Genomic DNA, 26,247 nt, shown 5'->3' with positions numbered 1-26,247 from the left:
CAAATATACGTTTTAAAAGGTCTGCAACATAAGCAGATATTTTTAAACCTCATTAAACCAAACATTCAAATGCTTCTGTAATTCATTTCCCAACTTCTGCTCGAAGTATCTGCTCAAAGTAACCCGTTTAAATGCTGTAGCACTGATCTTTCAGATTTGTGGGAACCATTGAGCAGCCAAGCAAAAGCAGACAATATTAAGGAGTGGACTGTACCATGCTATTGTTTCAAGATTTATTTGCAATAAAAGTCTGAATTGTAACATGCAGCTGATTGTCATTTTGTCATTGTGTTAGGTGCATGATATCACAATCCGGAGGCACTGGGACATTAGGACATCAAATTTAAATTTATTTGGGCTTAATTAGGTATATTTTACGCAGGCATGGAAGCAATTAGTGTTGCAAAAGAAGCGAACTAACAGAAGCCAGTATTTTAACCAGCCAGCAAGTGGGCAGGGGCATGGAGGATGGCTGCAGCCCTCCCAGTTCAGAAAACCAAAGAGCATTTCTTCTTTCCCTACCGTCCATGATGGGGAAACGGGAGACTGTCTTGACCTAATTATTCAAGTGATAGGAGAGGGAGGGATAACAGGGAGAAAAAAAAAAAATCATTGGTAAAACTTTTGTATTGCAATAATTTGGTCTTGCCATAGTTCTTTATGATAAGCATTTGTTAATGAATCTTCACAGTGGTGTAAGTGCTATGTTATTGTCAAAGCTTGCTGAACTATTTGAAGGAAAAAGGGAAAATGCAAAATGTCAGAGCCCTTACAGGATATGTATTTTTTAAACGTTCTAAAGTAAAAAAAATGCTTCAAATGGTCATTTGTATTCTAAATGTAGCTCTCAAGTTCAATAGTGAAGTTCAGTAAATTCTGTAAAAAGTAAAAATTAATGAAGTGCCACTGAAAATTCTGTAAAAGCTTCAAAAAAGTTTCAGAATTGCGAAGTATGGCAGAAGACAATGAAAAAAGAGAAGCAGAATTACCTACTGCCTGGAGTTTTAAAGGAAGAAACATCAGTCTCCAAAGCTGCTTAGTATTTGAGGGAAATTAACAAAATCCTTTCAAAAGTCAGACATCTGTATCTCTGTGACGTCACTGGCATTTTTCTGAATGCTGAACTCCCATTTATTGTATAAAAATAATCAGTGGCTGGTTTGGGGTGGCCCTTTACTGTCAAGTTCAGCTTGTCTGTATTTTTAAGTGAAAAGAAAACTCAGCAATTATGTCCTTTTTAATTTCATTTCTAATTAGTTTCTTCTGTACACCCAGGAGATGAGAGTTGTCAAAACTGAAAGAAAAAAAAAAACACAAAACAACCAAGTAATACAGAAGTGTATAAAGGGGAAGAAAGTGTAACTACCTACTTTACACATCTCATGTTTTTATTGCAAAAGGCAATATCTTACGATGTCAGAAGCTGAAGGAAGTCTCTCTGCTCCCACCATGCCCACAAAGGCAACATGTGCATCCCATCTATAATGTGAATATTGATATTGATTTGATTCTGCATTTGATACTAGATTTATCTAAGGATCTTCTCATTCAGTGCAAGCCTATCCCTAGGAAAGGAATTACATGTGTACAGACACCATGAGAATGGTGGGAAGTGAGTCCCTAATTTCATTTATCCCTACATAGAATAATAGAAAAATAGAATCACAAGATTGGAAAGGACCTACAAGATCATGTATCCAACCATCCTCCCATTACCATTGCCACACAAGCACTAAACCACATCTTGCATCTCCTCATCCAGGCGCCTCTTGAACACTGCCAGGGACGGCGACTCCACCACCTCCCTGGGCAGCCATTCCAGTGCCTGACCACTCTCTGACAGAAAAGGTTCTTCCTTATTCTAACCTAAACCTCCTCTGGTACAACTTGTTGCCATTTCCTTGGGTTCTGTTTGTTGCCTGGGAGAAGAAGCCAAGCCCTTCCTCATCACAACCTCCCTTCAGGAAGTCATAGAGTGCAATGAGGTCTCCCCTGAAATGAGGTCTCCCCTGAGTCTCCTCTTCTCTCGCCTGAACAATCCCAGCTCCCTCATCTCCTCCTCATAAGACTTGTTCCAGACCCCTCACCAGTTTTTTTTGCCCTCCTCTGGACACGTTCCAAGGCCTCAATGTCTTTCTTGTCACATGTATGGGCCAGACATGGCACGACCACCATGCATTTCCCAGTGTCTTGGGGCAATGGAATATAGCTGACATCAGGCAGATGGACAGGCAATCCCTTCCCAAATAGCCCCAGATAGTGGGTTTCCCAGCACAAGCTAAAGAGAAACATTTTCCTCAACTCTGGTGGAAGCTAAATCAAATCGATGGCCTCCTATAATCCTGAGTGATCCTATGATTCTATAATCTTAAGGTAACATTATATTTTAGTCTCTAATAACTAGGAATCTGTAGTGAGGTTCTATTCTTAGTGACAACTGTATTTCCCCAAATACACATGAATGGCACTCCTCCAAATATATATATAGAGCTTAATTATCTTCTAAAAAAAGAACACTTTCTGGGGTTTTCTTGCAATCATTGTGACAGGCAAAAACATTTTGAGTCATTTTGCCTTTTCTTAGTGTAAACAGCAGCATCAGGTGTTGCATAAGTAAGGCACAGTCCCCAGGCTGGGGGCACAGCAGATGGCTAAATAAAGGTCTGATTTCCACTCAGTTTGCTTTAAAATACAAAACTGTAGACCTAAGTTTTCAGCTAAGCCTAGAGAGAACAGCAAGGCTAGTTACTATGGTTGTGTTGCAGTCATAATTGCTGCAAATGCAAATGACCAGTTAGATGCATAGCTGGCCATTGGATAGTCCAGCTACTATTACTGTGTATGAAATTGCAGCCATTATATAAGATAACATACTCCCTTCTCATAGCTGATCTTTTCACCCTGCACATGCTTTCAGCTAATGCAAGAAATATATTGCATAAAAATATTTCTTACAGGGGTTTTGATTTGAAATGTTTAACTTCATCTCTAAATGGTGCACCGTGCCAAATAGCATCATTTGCTGAAGTAATGCTTTGAAAATATCCATTACATTGCATAATGCCAAGCTGAAGTGGTGGATATTCTCTCTTGCCTAATTTGTGGTTGCGTAAGCTGTGATTTGCTCTGTGCACTTCATGGAAATTTAACTGAAAGTGTGCATTTGGGGAAGTGTAGGAGCTCCTGCATATGGTACACTCAAGGAGTAAACCAAAGGATCTGTGGACTCTTGAGAGGAGTTCGAGGAAATCCAGAAGTCGTGCTGTATACAGAGGTGCCACATCTTCACAGTTCATTGCAGATCTTGTGATATTTGATGTGAAAATCTCGGAAACAAGTGAGTTTATTATCTTTGCTGTAATTTTTAAGTGCTTTTCTAGCTAATTTTTGATTGAATTATTTTGTCTTCCCAATCTTTGTCAAAATGTGCTAAAATAAGGAATAGGATAGGCAAGAGGCAGTGGGTGCAAGCTGGAACACAGAAGATTACACATAAATATGAGAAAAAGCTTCTTTACTGTGAGGGTGACAGAGCCCTGGAACAGGCTGCCCAGAGAGGTTGTGGACTCACTTCTCTGGAGACATTCAAAACCCACCTGCATGTGTGTGACCTAATCTAGCTTTTCCTGCTCCGACAGGTGAATTGGACTAGATGATCCTTCGAGGTCCCATCCAATCCCTGACATTCTGTGATTCTGTGATAAGAGGAGGGGTGACCTGAGGGACCTCAATTGAACTTTCTTGTGGGAATAATGCAAAGTGCACACAGAAACAATGTGCTTTAAGATACCTACTGATTTTGAGTCGTTCTTCCCTGGTTAGTAATTTTAGAAGCTGGAGAATTTTGTCTGAGGCTGGCTTCCTCTGCAATACTTGCCCCATCTTTTGCTTTCTCCAGATGGAAGCTGCCTTTGGTGAGCTGAGCTAATTGCTGACTTTCTTGCTTTCTGTTTGGGGGTTGATGACAGTACAAGTTTGGATTGAAGGTCTTTGCTCACTCATTCATTGTAAACCCTTCAGCCTAGATTCCAGAAACAGTTTGTTTACTCACATTTAGTTGCACGCAGCAGGACTGCCAAAAGCTCAAGGAACTTTGGAGAAGAGCAGGAGTCTCTCCCTGCTCTTGGCTCTTGCTGAGTTGCAAACTGCTCTGGACTTAAGAGTTACCACCTCTTACTGAGGGTCTCCTTGGTGCTTAGCAGCCCTCTAAGAGCTCTCACAGCCTTCCGAGTTTCAGACACTTGGAACAGAAATATTTACAAGCACCATCCTTGGACACCTATTTTCTTATTTCCTTTTCATTCCATGGATCTTACGAGGAACTTAGAAACAGGAGAAAGAGATTTGCATTTACGTCCAGGCTGCTTTACCTGTTATCCATATGATAAGGCTGCTTCATAGGGTCTGGGAATGTAGTATGGTCATGGTAAGGAATTCATAATGCTGACTTAGTGACAGAAAGTGATGAGAATTAGCGATGAGAATTAGGCCCATTTTGTTCAGATTGTGACTTTGTTGAACTCAGCTTTTTATGAGCATTATTTCTTCCTTCGATGGCTTCCAAGCTTGGAAAATCCAGTTCTCATATAAACCACTTAAAGCCTATTATTGTTTTGAAAAGGACTTGCAGACTTTCATGAATAAATTTGTGGAACATTAGTTCAAAGTGATTTGCATGACAGAAAAAAAACACGACACTTCTACTGAGTAAATTTTTTACAGAAAAGCCAGAGTGGAAAGGGGTGGTTGGTACCATTAAATTAAATAGCAGTCACCTGCACTTCCTTCCCTGTTTTTCTCCAATAATAAGCTCCACTTTATTGACACTTTTATAAATTAAAATGTAAATATTCCCTGATGGCGCTATTAAGGATATATCAGATGAAAGACACAGCAAGCCTAAAACTGCTCACATTATGGAAAACAAAAGCATGAATGTGGTGTAAGTGCTCACATTTTGCATTTGAAACTATCAGTGTTATGGTCAAGGATGTAGCTGAAGAGTTACTTCCTTGCAGATATACAATATGAATGTATATGTTTCAGTTGGAGGTGAGGCACTGGCACAGGTTGCCCAGAGAAGCTGCAGGTATCGCATCCCTGGGGCTCAAGGACAGGTTGGATGAGGCTCTAGATACCTGGTCTAGTAATGGGTGGCAACCTTGCCCATGGCAGGGGATTGGAACTAGTTAATGTACAGTAAAGATCAGAAAAAAAGAGTATTTTTGATCTGGCTTACTGTTGGAGGAAGCAATCAAAGGTAGATTAACTTACAGAGCTTAGATCAGCATTGAACTAAAATGTGTTAAATGTAAACCCAGACTAACAAGTTCAGGAACTACAAGGAGTGGAGATCTAGTAAGTCAGTGCTAATACTCTCACAAAGCAAGGTCGTCAGGGCCTAGAGACCATTGAATTTAACAAAATCCATTTAAATCACTGTCTCCGTGAGGCTTTGGATCCAGCTCACAGAGCAAAAAAGGCATTTAAGTCTGAGGCTGACGAAGCATTTTGAACATTCAAGATTTAAAAAGAGGAGAAGAGATGGAATTCTCATCTGCTTTTACTGTTGTTTTTTTCCCTTTTAATAAAAAATCTATATCCATTTGATTCTTCCTGCATTTATTTTACAGGTATCCCCTTGCAGTTCCCCACCCACAGCCAGCCAGCCAGAGCCCCCAGGACCAGGCTTTCCCACACACAACCCACGTCTCAAATAACTCTTTCTTTTCTCATTTTCATTATAGACTGAGAGAGAGAGAAAAAAAAAAAAGATATTCTGAGGCTTGATCCAGTTATTATCATGTTTATTTTTCTCTCTCCTTGATGCTGTGAATAGTCTTACAGGCAGAGACAAGCTGGAGTGGTTGCCAATAGTGTGAGAAACTCCTCCAGAAATAATGAGGCACCAGAAATGTGAAAGGGCTGTAATGAAATTTCCCAAGCACCAGCCAGATGGGTGCTCTGATTTACCTGACCTAGGAGTTAGTGATTAATACACTGTCTTACACGTTCTCTGAAGCAAGAGGGAACACTGACCCACCTTTCATATTTTGATCCCTGTACAGTAGTGAGAATCCATGGGTCATTTCGGTTTGGCTCCATGCTGTTGCTAGGTGATGTTTACCCCTCTTAATTTTGTCAGATGGGCAGTTGTTGAGGATGTACAGATAGCCATACATGACAGAAATAGAGCTGCGTGTGGGAACCTGTTGCAGTACATGTCTGCTGGTACCGCTTTTGTAGCTCTAGCCAACAGTGCGACTGCCAGTCATTTTGTTTCAAATCCTGCTGTGTTCAAAGCCAAGTGAAGTTTTCCAGTTTTCCTTACAAAGAAAAAGCACTATAGCTAGAGGTGGACTACGTTGTATTCTTTGATGTGTGTCCACACTTGAGTATGAAGACAGTTAAAATGTGTGCCAGTTCCAGCAACTTAGAAAGGTATGTGAATTATATGCTAGTGTTTTAGGAGTTTGCACTTAAAACCATTCATCTGACTGTCAAATATATTCACTTTGCCATTAGTTTTGTTTGTTTCTGAGTGCTGTACTTCTGTTGTACTCCTTGGGAGCAGCCTCCCTTGATCACTTTTTGAGATGTGCAGCAATTAGTAGTTGGAGCACAGCAAAAGCAAGACCTGTTCTGGGAGAAAAACTAAAAAGAAAACCTTGGTGTCATTTATAATTTTTCTTTCAGACATTTCTCATGTAATCTGTCTTGTTGGTTCTCAAAGAGTGAATTCTGTTTTGTGTAAAATTCTCTGAATGTGGCCTGGCATAGTCTTACATCAAATACCATTTTCTGTTATTACTCAAAGCAGTGTTCACAAAGTAGAAAATCTCACTTTAAAGTAAATGGCATTTTTCAAGCATGATAAGGCCTTTATTTCCACTTTGAGTCCAGCTATTTAAATCACTTTTGTTTGACTGGTGATAAATATGTCTGGATGATTCTGTAGAAAGGCAGGGGTGTTCCAAAATGGTGCTATTGAGAAGCACAGAAATTGGCCGTGCTGCACAGGAGTCCCAGCATAAACCATCTTAACACTCCACCCTTTCAGGTTTTTTTCTATGACACCCATACATTTTGCACAGATGGAGGGACATGACAGAGCATGGAATTAAGAAAGCAAAAGCTTTTTTGTTAAATTTTTAATCCACTTCTCCCACATTTCCATAGTTCCTTGATTTACAGTTCAATTCAACATGAATGAACTATCCAATCTGCTAACAAGCATCTGTTCAAAGCATGTGTTGGCTTCCAGCCACGTGTTGGACCCTCTGATATTTCTTTTATTATTCCTTAAACAGACAGGCCTGCAGCAAGCAGTGTTTACCATAAGAGCATCACATCTTTTGGGCATTACTGTAGAAGCGGGCTTTGCTCTTGTTTCTTTAGGTTACTAACAGCACCATCTTTACTTAAAACAATTGTCGTTTCTCACTAAGCAGGGAATGCTACTGGGAGAATGCCTTTGCTCATTTTGTGAAATGTCTGGAATAGTAAAGGTCAAAATAATGGATAAAAAAGATAATAAAGTTAAACTATGCTCAGCCATTTATAACATGTGGATAATTAGGAGCAATACGGCTTCTCGGGTTGCTAGAGTTAGGGTAGTATGGTTAGGCTCAGGTTGGACTTGATGATCTTGAAGGTCTTTTCCAACCTGAGCAATTCTATGATTCTGTGATTTTCACAGTCTTCACACTTCACACCTTCTCTTTACCTATATCTGCCTTTCTCTACATAAGACATCTCCAACTACTTCTCATGTTGGATATTAGGAAGGACTTCTTCTCAGAAAGAGTGGTAAAGCATTGAAACAGGCTGCTTGGGAAGGTGGTGAAGTCATCATCCCTGGAGGTGTTCAAGAAACGTGTGGATGTGGCCAGTGGGGATGGGTTCGCTGTTGGACTGGATGGTCTTAAAGGTCTTTGTCAACCTTAATGATTCTCTCAGCTATAAAACAATTTAACTGGTATCACTTCTGACAGAAAGCAGTGCTGACTACATATAAAAATTCCATCAGATGAAGAAGAGAAGCAAGGAGGATTCCAAAGAAAAGGAAGAAATGCAGGGCTTTTAACAGAAAGAAAAAAAAAAGGAAAAAAAGAAAAAGCTGGCAGAACAGTTTTGTCACCTCTGCTTAAGGACTTGCAAAAGTCTCTTAGGGCTTTCACTTCCTCCTGCTTCTCTCCTGTGCCTCAGCTGTGAAGGAGCTGGGACAGGATGAGCACACTGCTTTGCTACTCTCTTATATCTATCATTGGCTGCATTGTTATTTTGCAGGGAAGTTCTTTTATAGTTGATTTCTGGACATTGAATTCTAACTCATGTAATTTGTTTATTAATGCATTTTTCTGCATTGATACTTGATTTCTGGAGTCAGCCAAGTGGTCCATTAAATGCATTCATTCTTCTAAACAAACCAGAAGCATTTGCTTGTTTAGTTTTTCTCTTCTAGTTTATATTTGTCAATGGTAGGGACATGGAGCACATAATTGAACTATTGAGATAACTACTTTTGTTTTGGGGGATGCTCTTTATTTTCTGAAATACAAAATACCACTTAGTGCTCAGTCTCTCTGTCTCATACACCTTTTATTTCCCTTACAACTCTTTGCAACTTGGTTCTGGGCCCAGTTTCAGCTGTGCAGATTCAGTGTAATGGCTTTTTATATTACTGCTTTGCTTTTACACGGATATATGTGAGATTATAAACTAGTAAGGAAATAGTTCTGTTTTGCAGAGTTTAAACCTAAAGGCAAGATTGTCTTCCTTGTAGAAGTGCCTATAAAGGTATTTTGAGAACATTTCAAAGCATACGCTGTTCTGATCTGTGAGTGTAAAGGGTTCAGTGCTGCTTGAAATGTAAGGGCTTCAATTGCACAGGATTATGGATGTACTGAAAACGTCATTTAAAACTTCACTTCTCTGCTTTGCAGGATGTTTTCTGGACACTCGCTGTTGCTTAATTTTCGGTAACACTTCAGCTAGCTGAAGGCTGCAAAGCCTTTCCCTTCCTTCAGTGACACAAACCCTGATCTTTCACAGTATTTTGAGGCTTTTTCTCAGGAAAGTAAAGCTAAGCTATGATGTGGCACAGGAATTTAACCAGCACAAGATGGATATGACTGCCGGAGAATAAGGACTTGGAGCTTCCAGCCTGGAGGAACAGTACCAACATGTGTGTAATCCATGCAGGTTGCTCCTTTATTGGTAATTCTCTGGATTTCCACAGGACAGCTGGTATCTCCTCCTGCAATTCATTGTAGTGAATGTGACGACACCGCTAAGAGGTATTAGATAAATTATCAGCAAGTAAAGTAGCTTGGTTGCATTTAATCTGCACAGAAATTAGAAACCTATTTTGAGAACAGTTTCCGTGCTCCGATGTGGAATATTAGCCAGACAAACTGAGCAGAGTGCCACTTTATCATCCAGGTGGGTGTAATCTCCTAGTTTTGCATCTATCGTAGCCAAGGACTGCCCGTCCCCTGCCCCCACCGTGTGACTGTCATATGTTGAGGCTGAGGAGCAGCAGAAGGATTTTGTGCTCGTGATCTGTCTTGTGGCAGTGGTAATGCTGTCTCAAGGGTCAGCAATGGTTTTCGGTTAGGAAATAGCAGCTAGTGCCAAAGCTTTGATACTTTTCCATCTAGCGAACCATTGTGGAACTGCCTCAACTCCAGGTGTCCAGCATTAAATTATTTTGAGCATTCTTTTGACGCATGTGCCCTCCGAGTCTGTGCTCTTAGCTTTTCTTTTTTCTTTCTGCGGCCAACAACCAATTATGTAATTATTCCATGTAATTTGTCACTTCCTAGTTCTCCCTTCTTTCAGTCCCCGTCTTCTCTGCTCTCTTTCTCTGCTTCATTTTCTGGCTCACCTTCATAACCTCATCTATTATGCGCTTCTCCTTTCCACACGATGTGGATCCTGCTGGGAATTCACCTTTCCTTCAAGTCAGGAAAATCAGATTACACAGTCTCCCACATATTATGTGAGTTTTCATCTCTTCCTCTTCCCTTTGGGGTTGCCACGGCTAATGTTGTTCCTTGTCAGGAAGTTTTATCTGGCTCTTACTCTAAATGTTTCCTTTCTTAGCTACATGCTATGATTTCTAGTGTCACTCCAAGAAAATTCATCTCCAGAGTCATGTATTTATAAAGTACTACAGGGTTCCCCACTCAGCCTGCTTTTAGCCAGCTCCACGTTTCCTCTCTGTTCTCTCCCCGTGAGTCAGCGCTTTCCACCTCCTCTTTCCATATGTCTCTCTGTGACATCAAACATTTCTGGCAGCCAGCAGAGCTCAGTGCTGCCTTCCTGGGACAGCCCCGTGTTGAGGACATGTAAAGGAAACACCATGGGGACAGCAGGTCATCTCCTTTGCACCCCTCTTTGCCCCCAACACAATTTTGCATTGCAGAATTATGTCTGAGCTACCACCAATGGCGTCTGCAGGCCCTGTAGCCCCCCTACTTTTTCCCTAGCTGAATTGTAGGGCTCCTCATTTTGTTCATATTTCTAATCATTTGACAACCCCTTTGTATTTTACTTTATTATCAGCACTTGAATATTCCTCATTGTTTTGCACTACATACAAATTTCTTTACTATAACTATTTCCTTCCTCTAGTGTGGGTACATAGCAATAACCATGCCTTGCAATGGTTCCTGTCATCCTCTCATGGCTTGAAATGTCATCATTCATCATTACCTTGTGTTTATGCTAGATTTCAGTCTTCCAATCCTTCCAGGATAATTTGCATCAGTTAGGAAAGTAAGACTTCTTTTGAGAGACCCTAACATACATCACTAAAACTGAAGCAGCTTCTGCCTTACTTCCTTCCTTCATTCCTTTTATTAATCTCCCTGACAAAATACTGAAGTCTGTACAAGGTTTTTCATCATAATCACATACTGCGTCTTTCTGAAGGTACTGTTATCCTCTGAACAAAGATTTTATTTTCCTTTCCTACAGTCAGTTGATGTATACCTAAGTAGCATAAGAAGTCATTTCCCAGGAAACACTTGCTTCACCAGTGTAATCTGGTGTAATCACAGATGACAGCCAGTATGCCTTAAAGGAGTCTGCTGCAGCAGAGTCCAAATTCTGTGTCAGCCTTACATACGGGTGCTTTTAGTAGTTAAGATGGGAAGGAGTGTCCTATCTTGGCACCCCCGCTGATCTGCACTGCCTTTACCATTAGATTTCTTACGAGCTCTTACTTGCACGTCCCCATTAAAGGGAATGAATGCTGTGAAGATGCTTGTGAATTGTCTCGGGGTCAGCCTTCACTTCTGATGAGCATCCACTGATCGCTGATCTTCAGTAAGGAAAAACTGCAAATGCTCTTTCTGTGTTAGCACAGTAAAGCAGAAAAATCCAGGAAGGGCAGGTTTTAATTCTGTTTTCCTGAAGGAGATTTTTGCATTCATGTTATCTTGCTTGTGCTTCTTAACCAGTCTGGGAGAGGAAATTATTTAATTTTCAAAAACACAAGGCAGAATCATTGAATCGAAGAAGTACAGGGCTTGGAAGGGACCACTAAACACCATTGAGCCCCCCTGCTAAAGCAGGTACTCTACAATAGGTCGCACAGATAGGCGTCCAGGCAGGTCTTGAATATTTCCATAAGAGACTCCACAACCTCTCTGGGCAACCTGTTCCAGTGTTCCACCACCCTTACCATAAAGAAGTTCTTCTGCATGTTAGAAGAAATTTCTGTATTCAAGTTTAAGGCCATTACTCCTTGTCCCTGTCACTACACACCACCTCATCCATTTGCCTCCCACCTCCCTTTAGATATTTATAAACGTTTATCAGATCTCCTCTCAGTCTTCTTTTCCCCAGGCTAAACAGACCTAGATTACTCAGCCTTTCCTCATAAGGGAGGTGCTCCATGTCCTTAATAATCTTTCTGGCCCTCTGCTGGACTCCTTATAGGAAATCTCTTTTGAACTGGGGAGCCCAGAACTGGACACAGTACTCCAGATGTGGCCTCACCCAGGCAGAGTAGAGGGGCAGGATTTCCTCCTTCAACCTGCTGGCCACGCTCTTTTTAATGCACCCCAGCATCCCATTGGCCTTCTTGGCCACAAGGGCACACTGCTGGCTCGTGGCCAACCTGTTGCCCACCAGGACATCCAGGTCCTTCTCTGCAGAGCTCCTCTCCAGCAGCTCATCCCCCAACCTGTACCAATGCATGCAGTTATTTTTCCTCATGTGAAAGACCCTACACTTGCTCTTGCTAAACCTCATCAGGTTCCTTCCTGCCCAACTCCAGCTCTTGTTGAATGATAGCACAGCCTTCAGGTGTGTCAGCCAACCCTCCCAGCTTTGTTTGAATGAAACAGAAATCTTAGAAGTATGGTTTTCTGTTTCCTTTTGGTTGCTGGAGCAAGGACAAGAATAAGGCAATTCAGATTCAGTAGTCACCTCTAAAGAATAATCTTTATAAAATGATGAAATGTCCTTTGGAAGTATCACTGATTATAGAGAACATTGGTGTATTATCAACATCGTTTTTCTCCTAAAGCCGAAAGATATAATCATACCAGACACTAGGAAGGAAAGATCAACTCTGCCTCAGCTGAATACAGGACAGCAAGATGCCTACTCTTCAGAGGATTAAAGATAGAAGAAATAAGTTAGCACCATTTTTCTGGTCACAGTGTGGTTAGAAGTATTCTGAGATGGCAATATCCAGAAACTACACTGCAAAATAGTTTTTAAATGAAGGTTCTGAATGTTTTTCTTTAGACTTGGTGAATATAATGTTCTAGCATTAGGTAGGAGACAGATGACAGAAGCATTTGTATATCTTAAAAATGATTGCCAGAGATTCAAATTTCGGCCTATTCAGCCCAGTGCCTCATCCTTTCCTCATTTCTTACTGCTCTTTTCAGTTGATCCACCCTCAGATCTACCTTCAGCAGTCAAGAAGTACCTGGCATTAAGTAGATATTAATTAATACTAAACTACAGTGAGAAGCTGTAGGATTACATTTCATAGTTACGTGAAAATTAACCTGAACATGATCAATGGCACTACGGTAAATACCAGAGACACAATAGTGACTGTCTGTCAATATTGGATACATTTGCTATTTATGTACAGAAAAGTGGGGATGCAATTAATTTAAGAGACTGTTAATAGAATATTTGTATCTAATTAATTCTTCAGGGTGCACTCTGTGAAAATTGATTTCATTGTGTCATGGATTGCCATGTTGGCCAGGTGCTTGACACTGTGGGTAGTGCTGTTTTTTGAACTTATCAGTCTGTCATCAGATCTGGTGGCTGAACAGAAACTTGCAGGAGCAGTAATTACCTTTGCAGATAATTTTACTTGAAAAGAGGCATTTTACAGCCATAGGCACTGTAAAGCAGAGCACCCGGAATCATTAAGTATGGCTCCAGGTGATTGCTGCCTCCATTGTGAGGACAGCATTTGTCTGGGAGGACAGAAAGAAGTAATTTATTGTGTTATAGTTGTTGTTATATCTCCTCTCATTTTTGCATGCAGTGCTTGAAATATGCTGCTGAACCTCACTGTCAATGAAAACAGACCAGAGGATGTCAAGGAGGCTACTTTGTTAGCTTCACAGTAGCTTACCATAGTATGAAATTCTTGATAGATGCATGATGAGAAAACTCATGGCAAATGTCATAAACACTCCCTTGCACAAGAGGTAGTTTCCTTCTGCTCCAACTGGGTGTTCTATGGGATATCCTGCTGCCCTCCTGAAGGACTGTAATCCTTCAACACTCTTCAGTTCAGGGAACACTTAATCCATGGCCAGTTGTGCCCTTGTGTTCTTCTAGTTATCTCTGTGAAGGCTGACCTGGGTCCCAGTTGCCAGATTGTCCCAGAGAAGAATAATGAACAGGAGCCTGATTGCCTTTTTGGGAAGGCTTTCTGATTGTGCTAATGATTTCCTCAAAAATGATTTCCTTAACCCTTTTGCAGGGGTGAATCATGTTAACCTCATTACAGAATTAAATACACTGAGGAAACACATTCATTTCCCCTTTCTCTGAAGGAAAAATTTGTCAGTACATTCGACTGTGAGAATGTTCATTAAGGAATTACACTGCGTGTGCAGGCCTTGGTTTAATTACATCCAATAGAACTCCAACTCAGATACTGAAACAGATGAATACTTCACAGGAAGAAGATGAAGCAGTGCAAGGTACTGAATCATCTGGAGTGCAAGAGATCACATTTCTGAGCATGAAAGGAGAATTGTTGTCTGGAACTGGAACTGGAACTGGCAGCAGTTGCCTTTATCAGAATTTTAATACCTCCTTCCCAGGACATTTTCCTCAAAGAATTATGGACATCTTAGCAGTTCTATAGGTCATTTTTTGACTCTTTCCCTTAAATGTGCCCACAAAAGTAGTGAAAAATCAGAGAAATTAAGCACCGCATTTGGGGTTAATTTGGTTCTTTTAGGTGGTTCTGCCATGGGAAGGAAACAATTTCAAATTGATCAAAGAATTGGAGAACCATTTTGAAATCTCTTTGTTTTCCCCTCTCTTTCACTTGCCTATCCTTGTACGTTGTTAAATAAAAACCTCTGATTTCAGTCTGAGCGTGGATTAGGAATGAGCCAAAGGAGACAGGTGTGCAGGCTTTTCCCTCACTGTCAGACAAAAGCCAGTGGCCACCTTGCTCAGTAGGTGCGTGCCTGCGTCAGCAAGAGCATCACATGGCGGGGCTGTTTCACAAATGACTTAGGCACAGAAATAGCAGGCAGGTCACTGAAGGACTCACCGGCGACAGATCACTTAATCAGACTTTACGAGTCGTCTGTCGGAGCAATCCCTTCCTCCCATGCAGCCTCACAGCTTCGGCAGGCAGTGCCCCCATGCTCCAGGCTGCTGATCCGCAGATTGAGCAGTGCAGCCGGTGCGGGACAGAGATTACTGGGCAGGAGGGAGCCTGTCTAGATTATGAGGCATGGGGACCGTGCTGCTGTGATGTGTGTCTTTCCATCATTCCCATCTCCTCTGCAATCCAGGGATACTTCAAGATAATCCTCAGAAACATCTATGCTGACAGAAACGTGTTTCTTTTTTACTTCACTGCAGAAACTCATTACAGTAGGAAAATAGACTGGATGCTTGAATGGTCATTAGCATTAAACAATAGTTTGACTGTGACCTTCTGTATTGGACCCACCAGTGCAATAGGGAGTCCTGTTCCCATAAAATACAGCCAAGAGTTAGACAGACTGATTCTGTTTCTGAAGGGAACCTACACCCACGAGGGGAGTAAACTCTTCAAAAGGGCTGACAACAGCAGGACTAGGGGAAATGGATCGAAGTTGAAGGAGGGAAGATTTAGGTTGGATGTTAGGGGGAAGTTCTATACAAGGAGAGTGGTTAGGCCCTGGAACGGGCTGCCCAGGGAGGTTGTGGATGCCCCGTCCTTGGATGTGTTTAAGGCCAGGTTGGACAGGGTCCTGGGCAACCTGATCTGAATGTGTGTGTTTGGTGGCCCTGCTAGGCAGGGGGGTTGGAACTACATGATCCTTGAGGTCCCTTCCAACCCGGGTGATTCTGTGATTCTGTGATTCTGTGTTTACTGAGATTCTGCACTCAGAAATGTGATGTGGCTGTGTAAAGTTGTACTGACTATTCGTGTGATGTTTATTCACTTAGCTGGATGCAGGGATTTTTGCAGTGGTATGCTGGAAAGGATCCATGTGCATCTAAAGATGCTCTGCATATGATAACACCAAGAAAATTGGCAATCTCGATTGGGCCAATAAAATGCAGTCAGTACAGGAGCAGGAACAATTGGATTCACGTGGATTCACGTGTTTTTGCAGCGAATTATTATTTCATGCAATAATGTTCTGTTATCTGCATTACTTTCCACATGCATTATTTATAGTTTTGCACAGTGAATGCATTTATTCCTGGATCATCTCCCACTTCTGTGATATCTGCTACTCTAGCTAACACTGGGAGTCCAGTCTCCAGAGCTATTAACCTTAGTCTTTACAGTTGTCCGCTAAAGAGACAGCCTTTGTCTCTGAGGCTCAATATGTGCATATCCAGGGCTATGGAAAACTCAGATCTGCAGTGTGTCAGAGCACCACAGGGCTATGTGCTCCCAGTGATGAATGGGCCACATCCAGAACTGCAGTCAGACAGACCTTCTCATCTACTCTCTTTAAAAAGTTCAGCCTTGGTTTTCCGCTTGGTAAATCAGAAATAATTCCACTGCTAGAAGAGACAATCAGAGAAATCAAGTGTAATTTCAAGTTCTGAACCAGAATGACAGTCAGAAGGAAAAGATTTTTTTCTGAACAAAGTTAAAAACAGGCAAATGTAACATGGCAGCAATGTAACATGACATTTTGGTAATCTCAAAGCAGCATAATAATGATTTATCATTATCAAAATATATTCAATGATATGTTTCTATAATTCAGTGTTATAATTTATGCATTGTTTATTGATACATCATTTGATTATTTTTAGTGGAATTAGAAAATCCTCATAAAAGATGTGGAATTTTTTGGAATTTTGGGTGAAATTGAGTTTTACAACATGCATATTTTTTTGAAATCCATTTTTGGATAAAATATAGGAATGATGCACAAAACCCATTGTTACAGTTGCAAATGACATATACCTGCAAATTCATCACAGAAGATGCATTTTATGATAAGAAGTGTGCGTATTTGGATGCATCCTTTATTCCCTACCCATCAGTAAATTATGTTGCAATTTACTTTGCAAATGATGATGACTAGGCACGTAAAATACTAGAAAATGCACTTTCACAATTCATTGAGGAAAGAAAAAATAAAACCCAGCAACCACCTTCCATTTTCATCAATAGTATTAGCAATCTATTTAGTTTTCAGTGGAAATGTTTGTAAAAGAATGCTCATGGAATTAAAAAGAAAAAAAATCCTGTTTGAATATATTTATCTTGACATAAAGGCGATTTGCTGAAGCTTTGATGTTGCAAAGATATGTGTAATCAGTCAATTCAGAAGGAGAAGCAGTGTCTCATGACAGAGGCCAAGTGCAGCTTAGCCCCAGCTGTGTTTCTGTGATGTTCAGGTGTGTTCATCCTTCCACATCGTTTCTACACTAGCAGAAAACACCCAGCAGATGAGGGACTTAGGTCTCCAAAAGAATCCTTCCACATGTGTAAACTGACCATATTATGCCTACAAATAACTTTCTGGCATCGAAGCTTTTTTGTGCATAGGAGCAGTCAAACAGACTGAATAGCAAACTTCAGCTAAGAAATATTTGGACCACATAGTTTGCAAGCTATCCCTCACCCAGCTTCATAATATTAATCTGAGCAGTACGCTGGGGAATCTCAAGAGTCTTCAGCTCAGCAGCTAATCTTAAATGCCAACTATTTCCAAAATACCAAAGGGAGGAATATCACAGTAGGAATAGTACACTAAATTTTCATTAATGAGGGCATCCGTCAGCTGCTTGTTGTCCCTCATTAAGCTGTCCTGATTTGAAGCAGCTACAAAAGAAGAAGTGTGAAGGATGCCAAGTCATATAAATATTATGTTAGCTAGAATGAAGGGCACCATTCCCTGAGATCCTGCTTTATGAGGCAGGGCGTTGGATCAGTACCCCAGAAGCAGCACTCACTATTTTTTTCCATCTTTCTCCCCATTCTAAAGGCAGCCTGGCTCAGGAACACGTTCAAGAACTTAGTTTTATATAGGGGCATGTATGGCACCTGGGCACAATAACTGTGGAAGGAGCTACATAGAAGATGAGAGGAGGAAGGCCCAAGCTAGGTCTGATCTCCTTTCAAGCCTAACCATCACCTCGGGTGTGAGATAGCAATGATCCCTCAGCTCCTAGAAACAATTATCTGTGAAATGCCATTGAACAGTAAAACACAATGCTTCTTGTCTGCCAGGGTAGCTTTGCTTACTTCTCATCACTTGGCTTTTTTGGCAAATGGCTTTGCTGAAGAATATTCACTGAACTTGAGGTCTTAAGCCAATCTGGGACAGCATCATCAGATGATGAATTCCAAATTTGTCTCTTGGCTTTACTCATTGTGATTCCAAATCTACAATATGTCCATCCTGCCAAAAACCAGCAACCTATTGTATCGTCTCTTCATCCATGTGAAAAAACTCATGTGTGGAACAGCTAAACTTTCCAGTGGACTGCCTCAGATCAGCCTCATGAAAGAGTTCTTTGGAAACAAATAGTTTATCAATTGCTTCAGATAACGAGAGCAACTGAAAAATAGCAATCTGTTCAGCAGTGAAATAAATAAGCTATTTTTCTGAAGCACATTTTTGTGTACATAGCACTCTAGAGCTGTCTGTAAACAGGAGGCTGCAAATTTTGATCATTACAGTTCATTTCAATTTCTTCTTTTAATTATTGTTCGAGGATTTCTTCATTAAGGGACATGGGCTTAGAATTTCACGCTTAGTTAACCACCACTTAACCCTCCTGACACTGTCTGCTTGTATCCCATTAAGTGAAATTTTTGCTAATACTGTTTTGGTTAAGCAGTTGTCATTACCATTCACTATCATTAAGCTAAACAGGTTCTCAGAGACATATCCTAATAACGCACCATCCTGATTACGCACATCCTGATTAAGAGAAGCATGCGCTATTACACTTATTTGTCTGCCCTGGGAGGAAAGGACTTTACATTTCAGAGCGTATCTGAACTTATTTAATGCTGTATTCAAGGCATTCATGGATCTGGTGAAAATTTGCTGTGTGCAGCCCTTCTTTTCTGCATTATATGATGTTGGATTTATCTTTCCCTAATAAAAAAACACGGGTAGTTTGCCTCATTTCAAGCTTGAAACTCATCTGTGCTACTGGAATTGTCCTCTGGATGGAAATCATGTCCTTAAGGATGCTTTAAAATGTAACCCATATCCTTAACCAATTAATTATGATTTAAATATTGTTGCTTCGTTGTAATTGGTTGCACTGCTTAATTCCCTCGTTTTTAATGGACAAATCAATAGGAATTACCCTTCTCAATGGATACTGTATAGTGCCCCTATTAGATATTTCCAGTTCAGAATATGTCCATATTTATCTCTAATAGCATTTGTGATGTGTAACAGAGTAATAACTTCTTGATTACACCTTCTAAATAAAACTATGCAATGAAAAGTGGTGGAGTTATCTTGCTAAAATGTGTATCTGCTCTTTTCCTAACATGAAATGATAAAATGGATCCTTCTGTAGTCTAGGGATTACACTCAATTGATCTGATCATAGATTTTATTTGACAAGAAGTCAGTTATGAGTGCTCCATCCTGAATTCTGCACAGTGCACACAAGTGGATATATGGAACAGGCATCCCCATAACAAGTGCAAGGGTCTCTAGAAATGGGAAGAGTCAATGCCATTTGCTTCACTACCTGCAGGCAGGTAGATTTCTCTGAATTATTCCTCTAAATGGCAGGTTATTCTGAAGCTCTGTCTTTTCATCCTTCTGTGGCATAAACCTCTGACTTGGCTCATGTATCTTTCCTGGCCCCATAAAGCAACTGAATGAATCAGCTGCGCTTCAAGTCATTTTTACAGTGGTTTATCACTGTGTGCATGGCTTGGCTGTGAATTGCTTATTTCAAGCAAGTCATGAAATACGAAATGGCAGTGCTGAATGCCAGGCTTACTTTGCATCTTTGCCTCAGAGCTATATGTGTTTGAGTGAGCAATATACAGCACATTTCCCAAACTAAAACCTCCTTTGGTCCATATATGTGTGATCACCTGAGACAAACAATGGCTGAAACCCCTTCAGAATGGGAGCGGTGAAAGCCACCCTCAAATCCTGACTCAAATATTTGTGCTCTGTCCATTGCCCTGGAATTACTGGCACTTGAGCCACCACCAGCAATTAGAAGTAGTTAGCAGTCTGTTGGTCAGTGTGAGTACATGAAGCCAGTACCTGACACGGATTTTCAGTTCTGCTGTATTGCAGGAACAGAGCTGTTGGCTGCAAAGAAGCTGAACGTGGAGCTGGGTGCCTGATGGTGTGTGATGTGCTGGCTTACTGCTGCCGAAAAAGACAATCCCACTTCTCTCACTCTCTCCCCCTATTGTTCTTATTCCTGCTCACAGCCACACTGTCCCACTCCACATAATTCCATTAAAGCCACACTGTTTCTTTATAGTCCTCATCAGAACTTTCAGAGAGCCTGGAAGAAACTGCTCATTTTATTTTGCCCTGTTGTTCTGGTTTCCTCTCCAAATAATGAGTGAAATCAGCTTACAGCAAGGCCAAGTAAGCACTAGAACTTCTATAAGAGGAACAGCAGATGCTTGCAATCAGAAGGAGATGTGGATAAGGAATGTACTAGGATTCCTCTTTTGTGACAACAAGTTGTTAAATCAGTTTATCTGATGTGTCTCTGGTGAAGAAAAAAAAAAGTGTATAAAAAAAATGCAGAAGTTGACAGTGTCTGTCTCGTTCCCATGGGAAGAACTACCCAATTCAGAAATGGAGCTGAAACATATTTATCTATCCCCTGCTGCAAGGATACATTGGGTATAATGATTTGCAAGAATAATCTGCAGCTTGAGGAGAGAGTGAGTGGGAGCAATATTTCATCTTATGTCCCAGGTGAGCTGTTTACTACTGCTTTGCAGAAACTTTTGACAATACAGTATAGCTTACAGAAACAGCTGGGTCATATTTGGTCACTCTCTAGTAAAATGGCATGTTCCTGTACATCAGCTTGCTTGTGATGGCTCATTTTTCCAGACCTTAATTGGAAGCGTCATTTAATTGATGGGTTTTGCCTTGTCAACAAACACTAATTGAAAAAGATCTGGTTCTGTGCAGTAGTCAGCTGGGTATGTGCTAATTAAACTGCCATCATGATATGGTTTACTGACTGCTTCATATGAGACTGACTACTGCACTTCCTAATTCACACACAGTTCAGTGAGAAATACTTAGCTCTGCAACTTACTGTCAATGAGAATTCAGCTTTATCTGTAGGAACCCCGACATATCCAGCACGTAAAAAGTAAAAATGGAAAAATGGATATTTCAGGCAGGGTGGGGACTCTGTGGATGCTTTCAGTTACACAACAGCTGGAGAGGGATCCCCATGAGTTTCCTTTTGAGGGCTGGGTGAAGGGGGGACACAAGATGCGAGGTGAAGGTGCTTGTACACTGAGTTAAGAAGACTAGGTTTCCCATTGTCCCAGTGTTGTGCACCAGGGAACGAGTCAGAGGAGTCAGAGGAGCTAGTGATGCTGGATGAGGAACCCTTGTGCAACAAGATGATGTGCTTGGGGTGGTGGGGAAGAGGAGGCTCAGGAGAGACCTTATCCTGAAAGGATGGTCGTAGTGAGGTGGGGGTCAGCCTCTTTTCCTGGGTAACTACTGATAGAACAAGAAGTAATGGCTGTAAGTTGAGCCAGCGGAGGTTCATGTTGGATTTTAGGGAAAATTTATTCTAAAGAGTGGTGAGGCACTGGAACAGGCTGCCCAGGGAAAGATGTAGATGTGTAGTTAAGAGCATGGTTCAGTGGATGATATTGGTGGTAGGTGGACAGCTGGACTAGATGATCTTAGTAGTCTTTTCCAACATTAATGATTCTATGACTGTGAAATGCCTGCTGCCCCAGAGCTGGTATCTCAGTGGGCCTGTCAGCTCTGCTTGCTGTAGATGCCTCCATGTGGGAGAGTATTGGTGCTCTGCTGCAATGGCCAGGACTCTGTATGTTGCAAGGTTGCTAGAGCTGCAACCAGTTAAATGTTTCACACTCGTGCATTATGACCAATGTATTAGAAATCCTCCTGAGGGTGTTACAGCCTATAAGTCCTCACTCCAGTCATTTCAACCCACTCTCAGGCTGCTACAGCATCCCAAATTTTCATGTGCTCTGCATCCTAATACTGAGTGGCAAACTGATACATTTCCATTCCTGAACTTATTAAAAACAGCAGTTGTCACGGTTTACTTGCAAAACTTTAGTGTTAACTCAGAGTCGTGGAAAAGTGCCCAAATAGCCTACGCTCTGCATTCTGTACAGTCTCAGAGTAGTTATCAGTAATTGCATCTCCACCCCCTCCCTATTACATATACTCCATGTACCATCCAATTCTTCACATTTATTATTCAGGGCACTTTTTGTTGGAGATTATTGCAGCTAACTTACCAAGAAAAAGGACGGTGGATGGTTTTAAAATACTGTGTTCTCTCTTGGTTGTGGTGTCTTTCTGCAAGCATACTTTGTGCGTCCTGGTGTTGATTGCTACTTCCCCATTCCATCAACACTTCCAAAAGGAAGGCTGTTGTCATGAGGTGATATTTATAGACTGATCCTATTCCCAGGTATGTCTTTGATGGATAATTTTCAACTTCGTGTGTACCTAAGCTCTTGTTACATGGCAGGAAAACACTGCAATAAAATGCAGTTCAGTTTATATAACAAATCAAATTACTTTTTCTCGCAGATAGGCACTATATGGGAAACTATATGTGACCTCTGATGCTGTCTGTACAAACAGGAACATCTGCTTCTATCAGCTTAGAATATTTATGGCATGAGACTAACAGAAGCACTTGGGGTGCAGGATCTCGTGGTTCAGAGTGGTCTGAAATCCAAAGTAAAAATGACAGACTGATGTTTACCTCTGAGCCAAGATATTCTCTCTTTTCTTTAAAATATTTCTTTTCATTCTCCTAGAACTCACGTCTGAAATAGACTAGGGCTAGGGCTTTTTTAAACTCTTTTTCAGCTTCTGATTGAGAGAATGGTAACTGTAATAAAGAACATGTCTGTTTAAGAACAATTTAGTGAAATAAGGGGAATGGATTTTCTTTTTGGGAAATTTTCCAAAATTTGCATTTCACTCCTAGAGATGTCGCAACACTAATGCTGTGAATGTAAAGTGGAATTATGGATTGAGATATTTGCCATCTGAGGCTAATGTTTTCCTTAATCCCCCACTGTTAAAGATTACTTAACATTAAAATCCGTAGCACCTCTGTGTCTGCTGAAGTAAAAGACAGCTGCACAAGCAGTGGTATAAAAACTGCAACTGCCTCATGATTTAGCAGCTGTATTAAAATTGCAACTGTACAGCGATCTGGTAGAAGACCCACATGTCCCTGTCACTTAGGAATTTGACTGGATACTCTCATCTCCAGTTTGAAATGTCTGCCATAGAGTCAGCTGGAGATCTGCACCACCACAGAATGGATCTGTTAATCTAATCCAATAAACTAAATTGTTGAAATGACCCTGCAGAAAGTGACTTTGAGTATCATCTGCTCCTTCTAGCCTGTTCACGGTCTAGTCACATACATAGACTGGGCAGAGAGTATCTGGAGTCACGGGCATTAAGGTTTTGTTAGCATTTTGACCTTAGGGATTGAACCTACCAAAGTCAGGTTGTTATTTTGTTAAATACCATTGGATCTCATAAGAACAGACTCTTGCTTACCTCAGAGAGCTGGCAGAACGTAAGTAACTCTGCCCTTACATTAATGAGGAATTTAGTGGGGAGTTTGATGGGTAGTTTCTGTAACATCAGTGGTATTTAAAGTACCATAATTCATTCCCCTTGATAAAAATCTCACACTGTGGCACAAAATAGATAAAGCAGAAAACATGTAGGAGAAAAAAAAAAAATAAAAACTTCTGATCTCTTCCCATAGCTGAGAAACTGGAACACAACAATGGCAGCACCTCTAACATTGACTCATGAATTCCAAAGCCTCTTGAATCCCCCAAGGAGATGGCTTTAGTAACTAATAGATGTGGCTATCCATTTTTAGGAGTCTGGGTACTCAGCTTAGGCCAATAAGCAGACTCCAAAACTTTGTTTCATCTTAAAACATCTGAAAAATCTCTTTACAGTGAGAGTGGAATAGGAGCACTGAAGCAGGCTGCAGTGAGCCCTGGAACAGGCTGCCCAGATTGGTTGTGGAGTCCCGTACTCTGGAAACATTCAAGAGACTGGATGTCTACCCTGTGACCTGCTGTAGGGAACCTGGTTTAGCAGGGGGTTGTGCTAGATGATCTCTAGAGGTCCTTTCCAATCCTTATAATTTTCTGTGTCTGTGATTCTGTGAATCCAAAGTGTTCTCATTTTAAACAGGGTAATTTGGAGCACATCTGTAGGAAATCCTAGCATCAGTCACATTTCTTTCTGGAGTTTTGGTGTCAAAGGCAGGGATGTCTCTCTGCAGACTAACTGAAGCTCAGGCTTCTCCCCTGAGAAGAGGGCTCTCTGTCTCTCTGCAAAGACTTGTGTCTCGTGTTCTCTTTCAGAAGTGCAAAGAGCACTACATCCACGTCAGCTCTCCAGGTGGGTTGCTCTGTGGTGCAGAATACTTGGGTCCAAGTGCTTTTCACATGAAAGAGGTCTTGAACTCAGGTCCCCCCATTCCCGGGCAAGTTCCCTACCTGCGATCCATCAATACAGAAGAGAGTACAACCTATGCTACTGGCTGCTTTTCAGCACAAGCCAGCCATTTGAGGACTGAGAAGAGAGAAGTACCATCAGTGCTGGGTGATTTATTGCCTGCAGGGGAGCTGAGGGGTATGAGATATCTGTGTGTCTCTCCATGTCTGCACCACTTCAGCTACTGCTCACAATGAGGGAGTACTGTGTGCAAGAAGGGAAGGTGACTGACAATTATCTTCACCTGCAACATCCATGAAGTGAAACTTCCTGCAGTGCAGTTTTGGAATTTGATAACTGAAACCTCTGTAAATCCTGTTTTGGTTGGACTTGATGATCTTGCAGGTTTTTTCCAACCTTAGCAATTCTATGATTCTATGGCTAGTGCCCTTGCATTCTTCTTTAAACTGGTCCTGAGTTGCAATAGCTATGACGGATGTATGGGATATAAGTTAATACTAAGATGAATCCCTCCTCTTGCTAACGCTGGTATGAACATCTGCAAAAAAATGGGCCGATGATCCACCTTTTAAATTTTCCTTTATTTAAAAATTTTCCTTTATTTTAATTTTCCATTTAAGACTGGAAAAAACTAAAATACTAATTTTATTCTGCAGTGTAATTCTGTGGGGAGATTAAGTGACTGGTAAGATGCAAACAATAAGTCTCTGGATTCTCTTTCCTTTCATTGCATTTGCTATTAGCTTTATAACCATGTCTTTACTGTGATGACATTTTATATTAAAGGAAGCTTTTGGATTATAAATTAGATTTAGCTAGTAAAAGCCATGCCATGTCTTTTATTGCATTTTTCATTTGTTGTTATTATTTTATGAGAATTCAGACTGACTACAAGCTCCCAGCAACTGTGGATCTCTCCCTCACACTCACATGTTCAGTATTGTTAGGAAAGCAAGTCAGGGGATAAATGAATGATCATCTGTGGAAGGTATAGGAAAGTTCATTGGGTCTCACATCTTATAATTAAATTAAAAGCCTTGGAGAAAACATCAGCCTGGGGCTGTCTTTTATAGTGATTCCAGAACAAAATTGCCATCACAGGAAGCAGGATTACCCTGCTTTTTGCAAATTAGCTCATACCGTTTCTGTTAAAAGTAATCACTGAACTGAATAAATACAAAATAGTCGCAGCTGCCTTTGTGGTGGTTGTTTACCTCTCAACCAGACACAGCTCTGAATTAAAGTTTCTGTTGGAAGCAGTCATCTAGTTTGAGAGCACCCGAAATCTACTTTCGTTGCTAGTTCCTCCTGCAGCCCATCTGTTTCAGGTGGGCAGGTAACACTGGATTCTGTTCTTCCTCATTGTAATTCTCTTGGTGCAGAAAAATGACCATAAGAAAGAATGCAAAAGTGAGAATCACTTCTGTAACTCCTCCAAGTATTAGGGCCCATCAGGCTGAGCTTTTATCCTGGGAGACATCATCCCATTGACAAACTGCCTGCTGAGTAAAGGGGCAGAGCTTTGCACACCGTCACACAGTATGTGATCACATTGAGCTCCTGGATAAACTCCAGAAAGGTTTTAATTGCAAGGAAACCTTGCAAAATAGAGCAGAGAAAAATGTGAGAGCAACAACTGAGAAATACAGGACAAAACAATACCTTTAATGCGCAGTTGTCCAGCAAAGTTCAAAGTGTTCAAGGCCATGATGGATGGGGCCCTGACCAGCTTGATCTGGTGAGTGGCAACCCAGCCCACAGCAAGGGGATTGCGAAGGGATGATCTTTGAGGGCCCTTCCAACCCAAGCCTTTCTATGATTCTATGATTCTATGAAAGTTACACATAAATATGTGTCA

General features: G+C 41.1%; 1 protein-coding gene across 2 annotated transcripts in view; it reads left to right on the top strand.

The window, feature by feature from the left end:
• KCNB2 (potassium voltage-gated channel subfamily B member 2) overlaps window positions 1–26,247 on the top strand; it is a 194,319-nt gene that overhangs the window by 52,055 nt on the left and 116,017 nt on the right. The window lies entirely within an intron of this gene.

Source organism: Centrocercus urophasianus, unplaced genomic scaffold, assembly GCF_019232065.1.
Source record: "Centrocercus urophasianus isolate 14NV4802_14NV808 unplaced genomic scaffold, USGS_Curo_1.0 seq_11, whole genome shotgun sequence".
In the NCBI taxonomy this organism is placed as follows: Eukaryota; Metazoa; Chordata; class Aves; order Galliformes; family Phasianidae; genus Centrocercus; species Centrocercus urophasianus.
The sequence above is the reverse complement of the archived record's forward strand: the minus strand, read 5'-3'. Positions and strand labels throughout refer to the sequence as shown.